The sequence below is a fragment of the Chiloscyllium plagiosum genome, chromosome 10 (genome assembly GCF_004010195.1).
Source record: "Chiloscyllium plagiosum isolate BGI_BamShark_2017 chromosome 10, ASM401019v2, whole genome shotgun sequence".
Classification (NCBI taxonomy): Eukaryota; Metazoa; Chordata; class Chondrichthyes; order Orectolobiformes; family Hemiscylliidae; genus Chiloscyllium; species Chiloscyllium plagiosum.
This window is the reverse complement of record NC_057719.1, coordinates 61,566,946-61,578,357: the sequence shown is the minus strand read 5'-3', so window position 1 is coordinate 61,578,357 and position 11,412 is coordinate 61,566,946. Positions and strand designations below refer to the sequence as shown.

The window sequence follows — 11,412 nt, the reverse complement described above, 5'->3', positions numbered from 1 at the left end:
CTATCCCGTGCCTCCTGACTTTCCGCATAAGCCTACCATGGGGAACCTTATCAAATGCCTTACTAAAATCCATGTACACTACATCCACTGCTCTTCCCTCATCCACATGCTTGGTCACCTCCTCAAAGAATTCAATAAGACTCGTAAGGCAAAACCTACAAATTCGTGCTGGCTGTCCCTATTCGAGCAGTGTCTTTCCAGATACTCATAAATCCTATCCCTCAGTAACCTTTCCATTATTTTGCCTACCACAGAAGTAAGACTAACAGGCCTGTAATTCCCGGGGTTATCCCTATTCCCTTTTTTGAACAGGGGCACAACATTCGCTACTCTCCAGTCCCCTGGTACCACCCCCGTTGCCAGTGAAGACGAAAAGATCATTGCCAACGGTACTGCAATTTCCTCTCTTGCTTCCCACATAATCCTAGGATATATCCCGTCAGACCCGGGGGACTTGTCTATCCTCAAGTCTCGAGCATGAATGCAGATTATGAAACCCTACCTTCTGCCTCTGAAAAAGAACAAGAGCAGCACTCACATCATCAACAGCACCAAAAGTGCTGTGAGCAATACCAATAGTAAGCTTTGGTTTTCCTGCCCACAACTTAATTTGAATAGAGATGGTAAAGCAATGGTGTTTTGATCTGTTATCACCCCTCCTCATCAAGTTTCTGTCCTATGCTCTTCCTCATCTCATCTGGAACAGAAATAATTGCACCCCAGGTAGAAATAGGCCTTTACCTAATTGACTACTTCAGGGCCTCAATTGGCAGCAGAGCAGAAAGGTCAAGTGTGGGTCTTTCCATACAGGATGCAATTTGATTGGTGGCAGGCAGTGGTATACCATCACCCTACTTAATTAATTCCCTTTCTGCATCTAAATCTGGAAGATTCCTCATAATATTTTCCTTTCTCATCCTTAAGATAAACTACGAAACCCTGAACACCTATCAGGGCAATGTGTGAATGAAGCACTGTTGAAGATAGCTAACTTTGTGTTCTTTGGGCCACCTAAAGATGAGAATTTAACTTTAATGCTCATAGTCTCTTTAAGAATCTTGGTTTAAGGACTAGTCTTCAGATTTCAGATTGCAGGTTTGCAGTTGCATATTTCTGCTTTTACGTGCCATTCAAGTCAAATAGTAATGATGGTCTCATGCAGGCTTTTGTTTAATTTTGGCACCAGTTTGAAGGAAGATAATTAGAACCAATGGAGGGCTGGACCGAGCTAAGCCTTCTTTATGAAGGGAAGCATTTTTTAAAGTTTCTTTTAAGCTGTACTTTATTTTCAGAGAGCAGTGCTTTTATAACCATTGAACTGACTATTTTTAAAATTAGAACAGGAAGCTATTGGGCTTTTTCTCTTTTTTTGAAAGAAATAAGGTTCTCACTTATTTAGTTTTGTTTCTATTTGTAACTTCAGCCTTTTTTATTTTACATTAAGGCAATGTTAGAAATTTCTCGTAACTTACAAGAACTTTGATTTTCACCAGAAATGAATTGGTTGTCTTCTGACTGGTCAAGCAGCTATCTGCAGATCTGGAAAAGCACAGCAGGTCAGGCTGCATCTGAGGAGGAGGAGAATCAACATTTCAGGCATAAGTCCTTCATCAGGAATGAATTTTCCAGATGAAGGGCATATGCCCGAAACGTTGATTCTCCTACTCCTCGGATATTGCCTGACCTGCTGTGCTTTTCTAGCACTACACACTTGACTCTGATCTCCAACATCTGCAGTCCTCACTTTCCCTTATCTGCAGATCTGTATGGTTTACTGTGCTCACAGAAACTGATGCTGCTGATTGTGTGCACTCTATGACATGCAGTGCTGTTGATCAGTTGGTCTTCCATTAATTTTGCAATGGATCTGCCATTGAGATCTTGGAATCAATTCTGCACAAATGGCCACCACTGTTAATCATGATATGGGCTTTGCCTTGAGCAGGATATTTTACCTGATAATGCTTAAGTTATACGTTGTAACATAAACTAGAATTAGACAATACCATATTCAAGGATCCAACAGATATTTATTACAGCTGGCTATTATATTTAAATATTACATTCTCAGATACAAGTGTTTGTTAATCAGTTAAGAACACCAAGCAAGATGTGCAGGTAACAACCTGTGGCATTGCCTGCTGCCCAGAAATTGAGAGGAGTTAGTGTAGTGCCATTATTCTTCTTCAACCACATTTGTGAGTGTTTGGCCTTGTAATAACCTATTCGGTTACAGCAAAAGAGCACATTTTTCATAATGTGTCATGCTTTAAGTGACCTGAGTTAAGACCAAGTCCAAGAACTTTATACCATTGTTACATGCCATGATACCATGAGCATATCTCTACAGGTATATTGATATGTTATGTCCCTTAAATGTACAAGTCGTTCTGCAAGAACACATTTCATTAATGCCAATTTGCTGTAACATGTTGACAAATTGGAGACACTGCTTCTAAAGCATGAAATTTTAAAACCTGTATTGGCTGTAATGCGATTGCATCGCCAACACTTTAAGCACTGTTTTAAAGTGCAATTTTTCTATAATGCGGGGTTGTCCAAGAATGCAATCATCACCTGTATAGTTAGATACTAACTGTGAGATTTGGCACACATTGAAATCATGTGTCAGTGCAAAGTGTATGATATGGCATATTTTGCTACTTCTTGCAAATTTTATAATTTTCTCTAATCTTTTCTGTGAACCTCAAATATTCTTCTTCAACCACATTTGTGAGTTTTAACAGAAGTTCTCCCATTGACAAGTGGGGTCGGCAAATTTTCTGTGCAGTTAGATATTTGGAGCATTATTTTATTTGTTAATCAGTTAAGAACACCAAGCAAGATGTGCAGGTAACAACCTGTGGCATTGCCTGCTGCCCAGAAATCGAGAGGAGTTAGTGTAGTGCCATTAAAAGTGGGATGAATTTTGAATGAATCTCTTCTCTTCATTTTTATCTGTTGATCTTAACACTGATACCATTAAGACATGCAAACCAGTTGCGTGAGAAATATCAGGTCATTAATGGGATGCTATCATGGTAAATTTCAGATCAATCAATTTTCCAAAATTAATTGCTTTTCAATATGACAGGTTTCAATTGTACATTTTCACAGAATGTTTGCTCAAAAGCATAGGTTTCTCACTAGAGACAAAATCAGTATTCCAACTTTGCCAAAGAAATCACTACTCTCTTCAATGACCAGGCACACTGAGCAGGAGCAGAATGGGACTGCTGGGTAAGTGGGGTAATATATTTGGGTGGTTGCTTTACCTGAAACACTACTAAGCTAGTGTCTCCCACCCATCTTCCTCCTCTAACCAAAACAAAATGGTTCTCTGTGCCAGCTTGCTAAGGTAACTTTTTTTTTATTTTTTATTTTTCAATAGTCTCTTTCAGAATTTTTTATTTTTCAATAGTCTCTTTCAGAACTTAGAATAGGGAGTGGAGGTTAGGGTAGTTGAATGTTCCTCCTGCAGAATGTGGGAGGTAAGGGTCACCACTAGTGTCCCTGCTGACTTCAGCTGCGGGAAGTGTACCCAATTCCAGCTCCTCGAAACTGTGTTAGGGAACTGGAGCTGGAGCTGGATGACCTTCGGATCATTCAGGAAGCTGAGAGGGTTTTTGAGGGGAGTTATAGGGAGGTAGTCCCACCTCAGATACAAGAAAAAGGCAGATGGGTTAAAGTCTGGGGACGGAAAGGGAACCGGCAGACAGTGCAGGGATCCCCTGTGGCTGTTCCCCTCAATGTATTGTTTTGGATACTATTGGATGGGGGAGTGACTTACCAGGGGTAAGCCATGGGGTACAGGTTGTTATCTCTCATTTGTTGCCCATGCCACGTGATAGCGAGGCAAGGAATAGGGAGACAGGGGAGTTGGGCATGTGGCTACAGGGATGGTTCAGGAGGGAGGGTTTTGGATATCTAGATAATTGGGGCTCATTCTGGGGTAAGTGGGACCTCTACAAACAGGATGGTCCACACCTGAATCAGAGGGGCACCAATACCCTGGGTGTGAAATTTGCTAATGATGTTTGGGAAGGTTTAGCAGGGGGATGGGAACCCAAATTGTAGTTCCAGTGGCCAGGAGGTTGAGAGTAGTGAGGTCAGAAATAAGGTTTCAAGGTGCAAGAGTAAACCAGCAAGCAGGGAGGTGGTTTGAAATGTGTCTACTTCAACGTCAGGAACATCCGGAATGAGGTGGGTGAATTTACAGCTTAGGTTGGTATCTGGGACTTTGATGTTGTGGCCATTTTGGAGACATAGATACAGCAGGGACAGGAATGGTTGTTGCAGGTTCTGGGGTTCAGATATTTCAGTAAGAAGAGGTAAGATGGTAAAAGGGGGAGAGGGTGTGGCATTGTTAGTCAAGGACAGTATTATAGTGGCAGAAAGGAAGTTTTGAGGACTTGTCCACTGAGGTATATGGGCTGAGGTTAGAAACAGGAAAGAAGAGGTCACCAAGTTAGGAGTTTTCTATGAGTCTCCCAATAGCTCAAGAGATGTAGAAGAAAGGATAGCAAAAATGGTTCTGGATAGGAGCGAGAGTAACAGGGTCGTTGTTATGGGGGACGTAATTTTCAAAATATTAACTTGAAATACTATAGTTCAAGTACTTTAGATAGGTCAGTTTTTGTCCAGTGTATGGAAGAGGGTTTCCTGACACAGTATGTAGACTGGCCAACAAGGTGTGAGGTCACATTGGATTTGATACTGGGTAATGCATCTGGCCAGGTGTTAGATTTGGAGGCAAGTGCACACTTTGGTGATAGTAACCACAATTCGGTTATGTTTACTCTAGCAATGAAAAGGGATAGGTATATAACACAGGCAAGAGTTATAGCTGGGGGAAAGGCAATTATGATGCAAGTAAGCAGGATTTAGGATGCATCGGATTAATTAGGTTCCCTACAGCGTGGAAACAAGGCCCTTCAGCCCAACCAGTCCACACCGACCCTCCAAAGAGTAACCCACCCAGACCCATTTCCCTCTGACTAACGCATCTAACACTATGGGCAATTTAACTTGGCCAGTTCACCTAACATGCATATCTTTGGACTGTGGGAGGAAACCAGAGCACCCAGAGAAAACCCACGCAGACACAGGGAGAATGTGCAAACTTCACACAGACAGTCGCCCGAGGCTGGAATTGAACCTGGGACCCTGGTGCTGTGATGCAGCAGTGCTAACCACTGAGCCACTATGCCACCCACAGTGGCTGGGGAAGCAAGCTGCAGGAGATGAGCACAATTGGAATGTGCTTATTCAAGGAACAGCTACTGCGTGTCCTTGATAAGCATGTACCTGTCAGGCAGGGAGAAGTGGTGGAGTGAATGAGCCATGGTTTACTAAAGAAATTGAATCTCTTGTCAAGAGGAAGAAGAAAGCTTATGTAAGGATGAGGTGTGAAGGCTTGAGAGCTACAAGTTGGCCAGGAAAGACCTAAAGAGAGCTATGAAGAGGCAGGAGGGGACATGAGAAGTCATTGGAATATAAGATCAAGGAAACCCCGAAAGCTTTCTATAGGTATGTCAGGAATAAAAGAATGACAAGAGTAAAATTAGGGCCAATCAAGGACAGCAGTGGGAAATTGTGCGTGCAGTCTGAGGAGATAGGAGAAGTGCTAAACAAATATTTTTTGTCGGTATTCACACTGGAAAAAGACAATGTTGTTGAAGAGAATGCTGAGATACAGGCTACTAGACAAGATGAAATTCCGATGGAGGGCTCCTGTCTGAAACGTCGATTTTCCTGCTGTTCGGATGCTGCCTGATCTGCTGTGCATTTCCAGCACCATTACTCTTGACCCTAGATGGTATTGAGATCCACAAAGAGGTGTTAGCAATTCTGGATAGTGTAGGAAGAGATACGTCCTTGGGATGGATGGGATTTATCCGAGGTTTCTCTGGGAAGCCAGGGAGGAGATTGCAGAGCCTTTGGCTTTGAACTTTATGTTGTCATTGTGTATAGGAATAGTGTCAGATGACTGGAAGATAGCAAATGTTGTCCCCTTGTTCAAGAAGGGGAGTAGAGCCAACGCTGGTAATTATAGACCAGAGAGTCTTACTTCGGTTGTGGGTAAAGTGTTGGAAAAGATTAGGAATGATAGAATTTATAATCATCTAGAAAGGAATAAGTTGATTAGGGATAGTCAATACGGTTTCATGAAGGGTAAGTTGTACCTCACAAACCTTATTGAGTTCTTCGAGAAGGTAATAAAACAGGTGGATGAGGGTAAAGCGATTGATGTGATATATATGGATTTCAGCAAAATGTTTGATAAGGTTCCCAACAGTAGGCTATTGCAGAAAATATAGAGGCATGGGATTGAGAGGGCTTTGGCAGTTTGGATCAGAAATTGGCTAGTTGAAAGAAGGCAGAGGGTGGTAGTTGATGGGAAATGTCCATCCTGGAGTTCAGTTACTGGATATTACCACAAGGATTTGTTCTGGGATCACTGCTGTTTGTCATTTTTGTAAATGACCGAGATGAGGGTGTAGAAGGATGGGTTAGTGAATTTGCAGATGACACTAAGGTCGGTAGAGTTGTGGGTAGTGCTGAAGGATGTTGCAGGTTACAAAGGGACCTAGATAAGCTGCAGAGCTGGGCTAAGAGGTGGCACATGGAGTTTAATGTGGAAAAGTGTGAGGTTATACACTTTGGAAGGAGCAACAGGAAAACAGAATACTGGGCTAATGGTAAGATTCTTGATAGTGTAGATGAGAAGAGAGATCTCAGTGTCCATGTGCATAAATCGCTGAAAGTTGCCACCCAAGTTGATAGTGTTGTTAAGAAGGCATACAGTGTGTTAGCTTTTATTGGTAGAAGGATTGAGTTTCGGAGCCACGAGGTCATGCTGCAGCTGTACAAAACTCTGGTGCAGCCGCACGTAGAGTATTGCGTACAGTTCTGGTCACCTCCTTATCGGAAGATTGTGGAAGTTTTGGAAAGTATTCAGAGGAGATTTACTGGGATGTTGCCTGGTCTGGAGGGAAGGTCTTATGAAGAAAGGCTGAGGGACTTGAGGCTGTCTTCATTAGAGAGAAGATGGTTGAGAGGTGACTTAATTGAGATATACAAGATAATCAGAGGTTTAGATAGGGTGGACAGTGAGAGCCTTTTTCTTTGGATAGTGACGGCTAGTACAAAGGGACATAGCATTAAATTGAGGGGTGATAGATATAGGACAAGATATCAGAGGTAGTTTCTTTACTCAGAGAGTAGAAGGGGCGTGGAACACCTTGCCTGCAACAGTAGTTGACTCGCCAACTTTAAGGGCATTTAAATGGGCATTGGATAAAGTTATGGATGAAAATGTAATAGTGTAGGTTGGTTGGGCTTCAGATTGGTTTCACCAGTTGGTGCAACATCATGGGCTGAAGGACCTGGACTGCGCTGTAATGTTCTATGTTCTATCTATGTTCTATGATCATTGTCAAATCTGCTTGTGTGCAATGTTGCAAAAGAATGCATCTCATATTTAGGATGGGTCATTCATGTTTGGTTTCTTTTCCCAAGCAAGCAGTAAAAGTTGGGTCATTTGTTGTCTTCAAGGCTAATTAGATTTTTCATTGTCAAGAGAGTCATGGTTATGGGAGACAGGCAGAAAGGCCACAATCAGGTCAGCTATGATCTTATTGATCGGTGGAGAATCCTCAATGGCCTGCATAACTCTTATTTCTTACATTCTTGAGCAGTACTTTTATCAACATTCAGCACATCAGTTTTTTTTAAAGCTTTTGCATCACCATCAATACTTAGTGAGTGAGGATAATGTTTTAACCAATCTACATGTCATGCACTGGAAGTATTTCCTGCACAATTAAGGATGACTGTTGTTAATAATTTCAGTTACAGAATTAAAACTCTCTGTGACTCATATAATCAGTTCAAACTTATCATCCTCTTTTCAGAATTATGTTTTTTGTGTCATTTCAAACCCTCGGCCTCTTTGCTCTGGGCAATTTACTACATAATGCTACTTGGAATTATATCTAAAGCATCCATTAACTTATCCTTGGGTAATTCTGAAATTGATTCATTCATTATCATTGTTTCATTTTGTTTTTGGATATAAAATTGGATTTACAAACACGCTTTCAGCTCCATTCTATCTGTCTTTAATCCTTCAGTTATGTTGATGCAGGCATCTAATATTTGGAATACTGTGAAACCTGGTAACCATTGAATTTTCTATTCTTTGGATCATGGGGTGGTGATGGCTGAGTGGTATTATCAATAGGCTGTTAATCCAGAGACCCATGTAATGTTATAGGAATCAGGGCTAAAATCCTACCATGGCAGGTGGTGGAATTTAAATCCAATAAAAATCTGGAGTTAAGTGTCAAGATTGTCGGGAAAAACCCATTTGGTTCACTAATGTCATTTAGAGAAGAAAATAGCCATCCTTACGTGGCCTGGTCTACATGTAACTCCAGACCAACAGCAATGTCATCCAGGCAACAAATGCTGGCCAAGCAAGTGACGCCCTCATCCTATTAATGACTTTTTTAAAAAGTCCATAAAGCCTGAAAAAATTGCTTTGCCGACAGACATCTGATTTTACAAGTCTTCTTCTCATCAAACTTTACTTGTCTTTATGAGATACCTGACTACAATCCTGTAGTATGTTCCAGGGATGCTGAAATTGGATTTTGTTAACATTCCGCACAATTTGTTAAAATCCATGAAATGGCTCCTCATTTTTGGAAACTATCAAAATCTAATTTTTTGGTATTCAACAAATTTCATCAAGGAATCTTTATAGAAATTAAATCTTCGTTACTAGCCAACTGATTGGCATCCATGTCTGATTTTACTTCTGATTTTACTTTGTGTAGGAAATGACAATGCCGAGGTCATACTTTGTTTTCAATTTGGTGAGGTAGAAATACAGGCCCACATATCAATTGCAATTCTTCCATTTGAAGAATGAAGTTTTAAGGGGTCACTTTTTAATCTTCACTAACTTCTTCATTAAATGATGCAGTCATATAGTAACATTCCTTCTGTATTTGTGTTGAGGTATTTGGACTGTCTCTCAAGTAGAATTTGAAGAATTCATTGATATCCTCAATAATTACCAACCCCATTAAACTTAAAGCTACAATAGACAGCTGCCATATTGTCTGCATTGCAGTCAGCAGGCAAGGGCTAATTGTACATCATGACCTTCTACCTGTTTTGGGGGCTCTTGAGATTAGTCTCCAAAGTCTCATCAGCAGGTTCCACTTTACAGAACAGGAAATAAGATGATAAATTTCTCATAAATCTTCCTCTAACATATATTGTTATATTTAAGAAAGTAACAAAGTCAACAAAAATTATTTCATTAGAATATATAGCTTTTAATAAATGTTGCTCTGTGTTGGATTTTGTCCTCAATCTTCTGAAAATATGAAAATCTTGGAATAAAATAAAGAAGATAGCATGCAATCCTAAGTTTTTTGGCTTTTGGGAGCTTTACTCGTGATTGCTGTAGGTGAAACTGAATACAGTCCATAACAAAATGAGCAGGATCGCATGACAGACTAAACCTCATACTGCAGTGTTATGTCTTGTGGTTGTTTTGTGTTGGGAGCAATATTTGTCTGTGATGTGAGGATGTTTCCATTGGTCAGAAGATGTGGAAAACCATGGCCATATCATCAAAGAAAGAGAACAAAATAAGTTGCATTTCAGTCTTTCATGTCCTTTACAATGTCTCCAAAATGCATTGCAGGAAATATGTTTTGTTTAAAGTACAGTCATCGTCCTTTTGTTTCAGATGTAGTCAGTGCATTTTGTGGACAAATGCAATTAGGCTCAGAATCATCCCACAAGCATTTTTTTGCTGTTGTTACTTGCTGATGAGCACATTGGCAGAGGAACTCTGCTCTCCTTTGAACAGTACAACATCATCATTTATTTTTGCTAGTGTTCAATGTCTCACCTAAAAAGAAAGCATTTCTGAAACGTAACATCAAGTGTACTCCCAGGTTGCGTGCTCAAATCAGGAACTGTGGTTTGACCAACCTTTTGACTCAATCAAGAATACTTCTATGGAGCTAACTGTTACAAGTCTGCCTGTTGAAAACAAAAAAGCAGCTTATTCCTAAATAGCATTTGATGGCATTGGTCAATCTTTTTTAACATCTGGCTTACAATTTGTGGGGTTTCTGATTATTACAGTATAGTTATTTAACATTGTTAATAACTGAAGTGTATTAAGGACTTGACTCAGCTAGGAGTCCCATAAACTGCTTTAATAAATGGCAATCTATACTATGTCAACAACATTAAGCTGTTTATTCTGTTCCAGGAAATGCTAGACATTAACTGATCAAGCTGGAAAGGAGATGAGGACCATAGAGGTGGGATAGACAAGATGATAATAATGGAAGGTGGGAAAGTGAAAATTCTGAAACAACACAGAAAGAGGTCACTTGTTTAATCATCTCAGTATCAGAAGGAGGGGGGGATGTGTGGAGGGAAGCAAGGAACTAGAGGGATGGAAGAAGGTAGCAAAACAGAGGAAAAGGGGACTGAGCTGGCAGAAAGAAGAGAGGAAAGGGAGAAGTCCATAATGAGCTAGATTTGTGCGGAGCTGTAGAAACCCCTTGGCACTTTGAAAATGACAAATGGGGCATGGATCTGGAAGCCCCAGCTTTGTTACTGCCAGATTCAGTTATTAGTGATAGAGCAAAAGAAGAAGGTGTGAAGCACATAAGGATAAATCATGAAATTGGCTGAGCCATTTAAAAACAATGCACAGGATAACCAGACCTATGTTTTTTTTCACTCAAGAAATGGCCTCAGCCTGAGTGTTCCATCACATTATGGCAGAAATCTTAATGTTCCTAAAGTGGAAACAAAATATATAGAACTATAAAGCTATCAAGTTATTTTAATTGCTTGACTTTAAAATTGAAAACTACTGCCTGCCTGTGCCTGTGACTGTGAGACTAAAATGACACATTATTACTGTTTGACTGCCCTTCACAACCTGACATTATCACAGTGGAGTGTGATAAGTTCATGATTTGATTGTTGATCTCAAAGAGATTACGAAAATACTGTCTGTCTATGATATGGTGTTATAAATACAAATGTTTGTTTTTGTAACAATTTGAGCACAAGAAGAGATTTAACTCTTGAATGGGCTATCAAGATAGGATTTGTTATAGCATGAATTAGAGACTCAGAACTTTATTTTAGAACATAGAACATAGAAGAATACAGCGCAGTACAGGCCCTTTGGCCCTCGATGTTGCGCCGATCCAAGCCCACCTAACCTATACTAACCCACTATCCTCCATATACCTATCCAATGCCCGCTTAAATGCCCATAAAGAGGGAGAGTCCACCACTGCTGCTGGCAGGGCATTCCATGAACTTACGACTCGCTGAGTGAAGAACCTACCCCTAACT

At 40.5% G+C, this 11,412-nt stretch overlaps 1 protein-coding gene across 5 annotated transcripts in view; it reads left to right on the top strand.

Moving 5' to 3' along the window:
- akap6 (A kinase (PRKA) anchor protein 6) overlaps positions 1-11,412 on the top strand; it is a 410,503-nt gene that overhangs the window by 219,864 nt on the left and 179,227 nt on the right. The gene's annotated exons all lie outside the window — the stretch shown is intronic.